This window comes from Nanorana parkeri, unplaced genomic scaffold, assembly GCF_000935625.1.
Source record: "Nanorana parkeri isolate BGI_ZX_2015 unplaced genomic scaffold, ASM93562v1 scaffold1617, whole genome shotgun sequence".
Lineage (NCBI taxonomy): Eukaryota > Metazoa > Chordata > Amphibia > Anura > Dicroglossidae > Nanorana > Nanorana parkeri.
The window spans coordinates 9,362-19,457 of NW_017307885.1; positions in this window are offsets into that span (position 1 = coordinate 9,362).

A 10,096-nucleotide genomic window follows, 5' to 3' on the forward strand; every position below is an offset into this window, starting at 1 on the left:
CCCCCCCCCACCTTTTTTTACGCTCCTATTTACATTAGAGGCTAGAAGGCAGCAGTCCACCAAGTCTCTGCTGGGAAGGGGAGCAAAACCAGCTACTGAGAGAACGTGAAACTATTTTCTGCTACACATTTTACTCCACAGTGCCTGCAGCTACAGAGGTCAGTGAGGGCTAGATTTAAAGCTAGTTTGCTACTTGTTAACATATGTAAATATCCACAGCCTGGCCACAGTCTTACTTTAGGTTGACCTCGTGATTTGGGCATGCCGGACAAAGCAACAGGCTTACTTAACTGCCACTCCCACTTGCACATACCGTTTTATTTTCACGTGCCACTTTGTTTAGCCACCTGAGGCAAAGATGTACAGTATACTCCAGCGGGGTATTGGAAGCATGTGATCTACTTCCCTCTCTGCCATGGTGCAAGCTGTTCACCTGAGTGGTCATTCGCCAGGACTGAGTGCTGTCACATGGGGACAGGGAGACAGTCCTTGGAGATATATTAGCTCCAACCAAGTGACTTGGAGCTTACACAGGACCTTTTCTGTTCATCTCTGTAGAGCAGGGGTAGCCAAACTCCGGCCCTCCAGCTGTGGTGGAACTACAAATCCCATGATGCAACTCTCTCCTGGAGTCGTCGCTGTGAGAATCTTGCAATGCCTCATGGGATTTTTAGTTCCACCACAGCTGGAGGGCCGGAGTTTGGCTACCCCTGCTGTAGACGAACAAAGTGACAGGTGGGTGAAGGGAAGTATAAGCAGCTAGAAGGGGACTTCATTTAAGTGAACTTGTTGCATTGTCCTGCATGGGAAGAAGCACAGACTCATTCTGTTTTATACTTTGGTCTTTAGGTAATCTGTGTTCTTTTCTATATGTAGAGGTAGATGTTTTTAAATGCCTATGTGCAAGTTATATTAAATATTTGCTATCATAGGGGTTATTTAATATGGAAGTTCAAGGTGCAGTAACAGCGCAACATTTGTGTAAGCACATAACAGTGAGATTTAATTGTCTTCATCTTGATTATCAAGAACTACAATTATATTTTGCTGTCTCGATCTGTAATTTGTGCAGCCTTATTAAATAACCCTTACGTTGTGCATATACAGTCCATATACACATATATAAATGAGAGAGAGTTTGTAGTTAAGCTGGTACATAGATGCAAGTTACTAGTACTAGGTCAATAGCACAGAACACACAAGCTGCATGCTAATTCACAAATTCCAATCGGATCACATTTCACGTGAATGGAAGACCCACAGTAGACATTCGGTAGTAATCTTTATGATTTTTACCTACAGTTGCCAAAATCGTGTTGCTTTTGCATTTTGTGTATTAGAACTGCCCTTTCTGTTGCCTTTCATTAGCCACATCTTCTTTTCTATGCAATTTTGTAAGCTGTGCATTCCATGTGCTTTACTGTAATACCATCACCTTCATGTGTAACGCAATTAAGCATAGGAGGTAACCTTCATATTGATGATATACCAATATTTAGCAATATCAACTATTTTTATAAACCGCATTCGTCACAAAATTGGGACAGCTGATCAAGGAAACCTACCACAGATAGTTTAGTCCATTTCCCGGTTGTGATCAAAACTGTTGGTCCCTTTGGCTGTTTTTGCTCTAACAAATTGATGTTAATGGCCAATAAGACCAAGCCCCCTTTATCATTCTCATTAACGTTAGCACTTTCAATTTTTACTACAATGTTCCCCATTGGTTGCCAGTTGGTTAATGTGAACCACTCAGGAAGATGCTTGCCATCTAGTGTTAGAGGCCAATTTGATTGATGTCCAGAAGTGGTGTTGGTTCTGAGGCTGACACTGGATGTGTTCCTTGAGTTGGGCAAGGGCAGCACTGGATGGGGAGCCTTGGAGGTGATAGGTAATCAGCTGTCCTGACAGATTTTCTTTGAATAACTTTGAGCCAAACTGCATGTACAGGTGAAGCTCGAAAAATTAGAATATCGTGCAAAAGTTCATTTATTTCACTAATGCAACTTAAAAGGTGAAACTAATATATGAGAGAGACTCATTACATGCAAAGTAACATAGTTCAACCCGTGATTTGTCATAATTGTGATGATTATGGCTTACAGCTCATGAAAACCCAGTTCCACAATCTCAGAAAATTTTTGGCAGTGTGGGCAGGTGCCAAGTCCTGCTGGAAAATGAAGTCAGCATCCCCATAGAGCTCGTCTGCGGAAGAAAGCATGAAGTGCTCCAAAATCTCCTGGTAGACGGCTAAGTTGCATTAGTGAAATAAATGAACTTTTGCACGATATTCTAATTTTTCGAGTTTCACCTGTATGTTTTATGCATCCCACTTCCTGAGTGCCTCCCATTCCAGAGAAGGAAGATAGAATCATGTTCTATATAATGGCATGTACTGTATATACATATATTACGCATGCCAGAAATCTATGCACTTAACTGATTTGCTCTCCCTATAGCCCATTCAATAATCTATTTTGTAGTAGTGTGCAGTAACTGGGCTGTATCAGGATTCAGAGCTGCAGTAATGAGGCCTGCTTGAGAAATGTGCCCCCTTCCGTTGAGTTAAAGCCCAACTTCAGCCATACGTATTCCTCTAATGTTGGGTAGAGTGGGAAGGGTTAAGACCATGGTCAGATTTTCTAGCTGGGGAGATTTTCCTATTGATGGATTGAGAGTGACATGAGGGACAATCTCTCCAATGTGTCTTCTGTTCAGGGACAACCATTTCCCCAATTTATGGCCCTGAATGCGGGATCCAGTGACTTTAGAGAAAGGCAAGAATCATTGAAGTGACGCAAAGATCAATAGCCAAATAAAAGCAGTTCCTGGATAGAAAAAAACAAGATGTTGGTGCCACCCACTCCTGAACAGCTCAGGATAGCTCATGTCCACTGAATGTTAATACCTGTAGAGTGTAGATCTTCTGTGTCCTCTGCAGTACTCAGCGGTTTCTCCTGCCAACTCCTATGTCCCTGCATGACACAGTATTGATACAGAGGTCATTACTGCAGAAGACACTGGCATTCTCGAAGTAATGGTTTCTGCAGAGACTGTGGGGGGTGATTTCTTTATATTCGAGCAGCATAGGAGCAGTAAGTATGTAGTATCTTCTTTCCGGGGACAGCTTTTATTCCATGATGGCGGAATTCCTTCTGCCGGTCTATTGTATTGCCACAGCGTCTGGTGTGCTGCTGTCAGAATACCCAAACAGTGACTGCAGCCCAACGGGGCCATAGACTGGTCAAATTTTGTCCGAAGGACAAGCAGGCTATGGCCAAAATTTGACCAGTGTATGGCCAGCTTAACAACCAAGGTAACTAGCATTTTCAGAAGGATATGTCTGCAATGGTTGCCCCCGTGTTTCTCTAATGCCACTTCAAGAACTTTCAATATTTAACCAGTGCCTTTTGCAAAGCATGTGTATTTTAGTAAGGAATGGAATGAAATCTTATTTTACTACAATGCTGACTAATAGATTGCTATGCGTTTAGTTGCCTTTTCCTGTCTCTATACTAACCAGTGCCATGCTTTCATGCTCAGTGCCTTTACCCTATAAACACAAATGCTGCTTTCTGCGCACTGATATTTGTTGCCTACAATGCTTTTACAGAGGAGCTTCAGCTAAAACTTCTTTTTGGTTAAAAAAAATGTAGAATGTCAGGTCTCTTGGTAGTTCTATTAAGAGTTATTCCCTCACTTCCTGCCCTGGTGACGCAGGACATTCATGTGAGCTGAACCTCATGTTCGTTTTGTATTCGTTAGAGGTGGTGACAGCAATGCTGAATCACTAGTGAAAGCTCCTATACATATTTCTGTAGAGGGCAGACGTTCTCATGGCACATCTCCCTACCCGGGACAGGGGGTGATACAAATCCCTTTCCTACTTTATCCCAAAAATTAAATAAAATTGGAAAGAAGCTCCAATTGTGCTGTGCAATGTAAATTGTCTAAACCTATTTTTGTATTTTTTTTTTTTCCATTTTGCCAAAAATTACCTATTTTGTAGTATTCTGTTGTACCTTGAAAATATCTTGTGAAAGTTGCAGCTTCCTTTTTTCATGGGTCAGTGTCATTATTCTTGTGTAACTTTAGAAGGTCAGTCCACCCAAAACTGATACTTAAACCTAAAGTGCGGGGCTAACGCTTAATTGGGGCGTTAGCTAGGGACCAATAAGATCCCTTTGGTCATGTGTGGCCCCGCTGGTGGCTGCTGCTTTATTCTTGAAATATTTTGGCCCCATGCAGCCTCTGATGGTGATGTCACCACGGAAGTTTGGTGGTGAAACTGACAGTCGGCGCTGGAGCACAGCAATCACAGAGGGTCACTCGCTCAGCAGCTCCTCCATTTACACATCTTCTTGAATTCTTTTTGAAGCATGCAAGGCATTCTGGGTTTGGACAAGGGGAGAATGTGATATTCATATGCCCCTTCACTCCAATCACAGAACACTTTTTTTTTTTTCTTTAAAAATAATTCAATTTCTAAATGGAAGAGCTGTAGAGGGAGCCTCCTGATGTGATTGCTGTGCTACAGACCTGTCAGTTTCACCATTGGAACTTTAGAAGCAGCAGCCACCAGTGGGGCCATACATTTATTAGAGGTAACGAATTGGTACCTAGCTAATGCCACAATTAAGCCCACACTTGGGTGCTGGTAGGTTAAACCACCCACAAGCCAATTAGATCTTTCCAGGTCTCTGGTGAAATCTCTGGGCTTGAATTTCTAAATCCTACTTAGATACATGGATGTATTTAGGAGCAAAGCACCAACATCTAGTAACCCAGAGGGCTTCATATATAAAGGTTCCACCCGGCATATACCATGTGCACCATGGTAGCGCCCCTAGATGGTGCTGACGAGTAAAGGAAATTCCTATACTCGCATGGCAGTAGCATCCCTTGATGACACTGCTGAGTATAGGAGTTTTCTTATACTCGTCAGCACCATCTAGGGGCACTACTGCCATGTGAACAGCATCCGCTATACACCAGGAGGAAGTTTTATACATGAAGCTCATAGTAACCAATCAGAACTCACTTTGCTGAAGTTAGGCCATCAGAAGATTGGATTTGATTGGTTACTACAGGTTCTACACTTTCCTTGTTGCACTTTTATAACCTCTTCTGACCTTCCCGAGGCATTGTAGGAAGAAGGTGTCTGTTGAATTTGTAACATTCACCAGGACAGATCTTGCTGGGGTCCCAGAGACCAGAGAAGCTAGTGGGTAGCCATCATCCACCCATCTTGGTTTTGGGTGGACAGTCCCTTTTAACATTGTCATTACATGCTGGACTGTCCTGTAGCTCTAGTGCCAGGTCATATTATTCCATTGAGGTCAGATGTATTCATTTTAGCTGTATTTTGCTCTTATAATAAAAGAGATTAACATAATGGAATCTTTTGCGACTGCTGTGTGACTTATTAACCCTACCGTTCTGATTACATACACCTTAATGTTTGATTCGGCATTTTCTATGTATCCTTTTTTAGACTTTTGTTCATATGTTCTATTTTTTTTCATAGGAATTCTGAAATAAAATGTATGCAAACTATTTAAAGTGGTCTTCTGTCGATTTTTGTATCTAGAAAGTGGTAGGTGGACACTTAAAGACCTAGTAAAATTGCAAGTGAAAGCACAAGAAAAATCAAGCATTTTACCTGCTTAGTTGCAGTTTTTTTTTTTCTTTCCATACATTTTTTTATTTTATTTACTTGTAATGAGCCTTTTGTACTTGCCACAAAATGTAACTAGTTGGTTCCCTAGCACAGCACCCTCCCTCCTTGCACATCACAGCCCTCTCCTCTTCCAGGAGTCAAATTGCTGTCTGTGCTGGCCCAGTTTTAACATCCTTGATCTGACACTTCCTTTTATAGGGTAACAATGCCCTGTCCCTATCTCCTAACCGTGCTCCTGTATTGTCACACTGCTTCTGGTGGAGACTACAATGCATATACCGTATACCAAGGAGTCCATTGGTCAACTTTTATTTCACTCATTTCTAACCGCCTTGTGCTTGTGCTGAAGGCTAGGTTCACACCTGCACTACACCGCATGACTCCCTGGACACGCGTCCTGGGATCGTGCAGTCCTGCACAATGTAGGCAGCAATTGCTGCGCGGCCCCATTGATTTCAATGGGGGGGACATCCGCGCAACAATCGCAGAGAAAAAAAAAGGTACAAGTACCTCCCCTTTTTTTTAAATTGCGATACATGACGTGCGGCTGGTACTAGCCACGATCGTGTTCGGAAGCACGGGCGGAATCGTGGCGACTCCTGACGTGGAATTGTGCACGATTGCCGTGAGGTGTCGCCTAGGTGTGAACCTAGCCTAAAACAAACACAACAAGAAGCACAATGTGAGATTTTTTCAATAGGAGCCATATAGGCTAGAAATTGGAAAAAGTTAATTGTCACTTACCTTTTAGTGAATGTGGTGAGTATTCACTTTGATAAGTTTCGCCAAGAGATGCAAGGAAAATTATTAGGAAAACAAAAACTGGATTGGATGGTTGAAGTCCGCACAGTTTCACCGCCTTCACTGAGCTAAGTAGTGACAATTCACTTGAGTGAACATGCTCCACTCCTCCTTCAGTAAATCAATCTCGGTGTGTCTATATGCTTCAATAAATAACAATACTACCTGGGTCACATGTGTACATGCTAAGATCAAGGCCGCTGGAAACTCCCTTGTTACCCAAACACATTTCCCTAGGCTGTAACATACTGTGCAATGAAACATCCATCACAGGAAATACCGGTACAGTGAGAGCTAAACAATTACCGGTGATGTCGGTTATATATTTATTTTATATATTTCTGATTCACCTTTGAATTTGATAAACGATATGATTCTAAGAATGTTTTTCTGAAAGCTGTGGCTTCTTCACGGTTACCTGCATTGCTGTAACATGTGGTAGCACATTGTACATGTGTTAGGGTCATTTTAATGTCCTCTATACGCATCTGCATTGCAGCGCTATGGGGTGTCCAGCAAAATAAAATGCAGCAGGAGTCAGACCTAAACTTTCATGCATTGAGGAGTATTACAGCCCATTTCTTTTATATGGGTGGCCTAATGCAGAATGCTGCACTGCACCTCCTATGCTTGAAATCGCTTACTGTACTTTATGTAACTGCAATTGCTTGGCATACATTTACACACATTCATGCAATTTCCCGGACTGACCACTAGATGGCGCTGTGCTTACTCACCACAGCAAGAAGTGTAAGGACCACAATTTCTTATCGCCCAACTTTCTAGGGTGAGAAAGAGGGACACCTATCAGCACAAAGTATGAAGACAAAGGACACGTCCCTTCCACGCCCTACGTATGTGTTACTGCTATAAGAATGATTGCTTAAAGCAGTATTACACTCAAACCTTTTTTCAATAATTAATCCAGATCAAACAAATATACTGTACATCAATAGGTTGGACTTGATGGACTTGTGTCTTTATTCAACCTCAAATACTATGTAACTATGTAACATCGCCCAGCAAAGTATTTCTTTACATTTTTCCCCAACCACTTAGTCATCATGTTTCCAAACAGCTCCAACTCTCTCAGCTCAGCTTCCCTGAACTTCCTGTCCAGTGCAAGATCACGAGCGACAGAGCAGTCTCCAGCAGCCATCCATCTACTAGCTTGGAGAGGGAGGAGAGGGGAATGTCTTGCCCTGCTACGGCTGTGTGTTTGTAGAGACACACGCAGCTTACTAGCACACACAAGGGTGGCTCCGTAGGACAATGCAAGGTAAAGGAGGCACCCCAAAACAGGTCAGAGCCAGCGCTCAGGGGACCAGCTAATTTTGCAGGAAACTAACATTTTGCAACATCAAGACACAGCTTCCCTTTAAGAGCTGGAGGGAAATAAAAAAAGGTAAAGCTGACGAAAATATAAAATGCAGAGAGGATCCCTGCTACTTCCTGTCCGCAATCCCAGCACGCAGAGGCTCTTATCCTGTGCACACCTTGGCGTGTCCCTAGTCACAACCTCGTGGGAAAGTGTTAACTGCTATTTGGCAGCGCTCAGCTCTCTGGGTGTGAGGTTACAAAGGACTTAAAAGTAAAAAAGCAAATCTGTGTACAGAGGCAGAAGCTGGAACGGAACTGGCCCAACACAGGCCCCTAAAAGGTTTAAACAGCAACTGAAGCCAAAACTTTTTTCTTAGTTTTTGAAGGATCAGAACCCCTGTCAGGTCTTTACTTCATTCTGTGTCCCCATAAGGGAGATTTCACTTCATGTCCAATAGCCCCAACAAGAACTGAGAGGAAATTCCCTCCAAGGAGAGGGAAATCCCAGGTGGTCAGCAGAACTAGTGTCCCCACAATACTGCAATGTGCCATGATGACTGCCTTAGTTTACCTTTTAGGCATGGCCCGGGTTACAACCAGCTCCCTGATCAGGACAAATTAAGTCTACATTCACCATAAAGGACAAGCCTGTAACCAGTGAGTCATCCTATCGGTGAAATACGTGACGTTTCAGAGGATTCTACGTGTAGAGGGTGTTAATATTGTTCACAGGAATTTACCTGATGTCATAGATTCTCCTGCGGTGAAGTAACCTTTCCTCCATACTGCATACAAGGTAAAGTAATATCTTTGGATAAGGTAGGGAAGGGTTAAAACAGCTGCCTGGTTTCTTTGTGCCACCTGTGTCTCATTAGAGAGATGTTCCTTCACTTCCTGTCCTGTATGCTCAGCAGGAAATTAGAGGAAATCTTTCCTGTGTAGGGGAAAATCTCTTAAAGGGTGGTTACAGGAACAAGTGTCCCCATTGAAAGAGCTCCCCTCCCGGTAGCCGCAGCGGAAAAAAATGCAGCATCTCCAGGTGAAAGCTGGCAGGTTTTCAGATATGTGAATAGAGAGGGTGAATCTCCCTAATGCAGCGGTTCTCAACCTTTCTAGTGCCGCGACCTTTTGATAAAATTGCCCAAGTTGTGGCGACCTCTAACAGTAAAATTATTTTCGTTGCTCCTTCATCGCTGTAATTTTGCTACCGTTAGACAGCTATTAGATAGCGGCTCCCGGCCGCCCGGGAGAGAAACACTTTCTCCCAGAAAGGTTTACTTTGTTCGATCGAGCAGAGTAAACCTTTCCCTGCTCTGGTTTTTTTTTTCTGACATTGGAGCCGCCGTACGCTGTCAGTCAGAAAACCACTCCCCAAAAAATAGCATAGGAATGCATAGCTAGATTCCTACTGGCTATTGCACCCGCCCTCTGCTGCTGTCAATCACTAGAAGGGCACCTAATGGAGAACTTCAGGTCCCCTTCTGCTGATTGACAGCAGCAGTGGGCGGGTGCAATGGCTAGTTTGCTATTGGCTATTGCAAAGTGAAATAGCCAATAGGAATTTAGCTATGCATTCCTACGCTGTTTTTTTTCTTCTTTTTTTCTGACTGACGGCGGCTCCGATGTCAGGAAAAAAAAAAACCCAGCATGGAAAGGTTTACTCTGTTCGATCTAACAGACCGAACCTGTGCTCCTCCAAACACTGAAGGGTGATGGGTTCACCAACCCAATCAGCTGTGGGTGAGTGCATTCCCCTCCTCATAGCTGCACATAAATAAAGGTGCAGGATGCTTGCGGTAACATCATTGACCTTATATCACATTCTCAATCACATTCTCAATCACATTCTCAAACAATTCATCCCCACACAGCTACCTCCTCATGTATCATTTCCCCCTCCTCTTTCAGATTGTAAGCCCTCAGGGGCAGGGCCCTCCTTACCATCTTGTCTTGAATTGTATTGTAATTGTAATGTCTTCCTTACATTGTAAAGCGCTGCGCAAACTGTTGGGGCTATATAAATACTATGTAATAATAATAATAATAATATGGCCGAATGATTGTATTAAGTCAAAGTCTTTGACCAAGTATAGACATGTGACCATATAAGGTCAGGGATGTCACCGCATGCCACCTATTTGTTACGCGCAGCTGGAGGCGGTTGCAGCTGATTTCCAGGTTCGGAAGAGCTCAGGTTCAGGCCAAGGTCAGTCCAAACTTGAGCTCATCCCTACTAGGCAGCATAACTGATTGGCCCCCCCAGTCCTTCCCTCCCTCTCCCAGTCTGGATGCTGC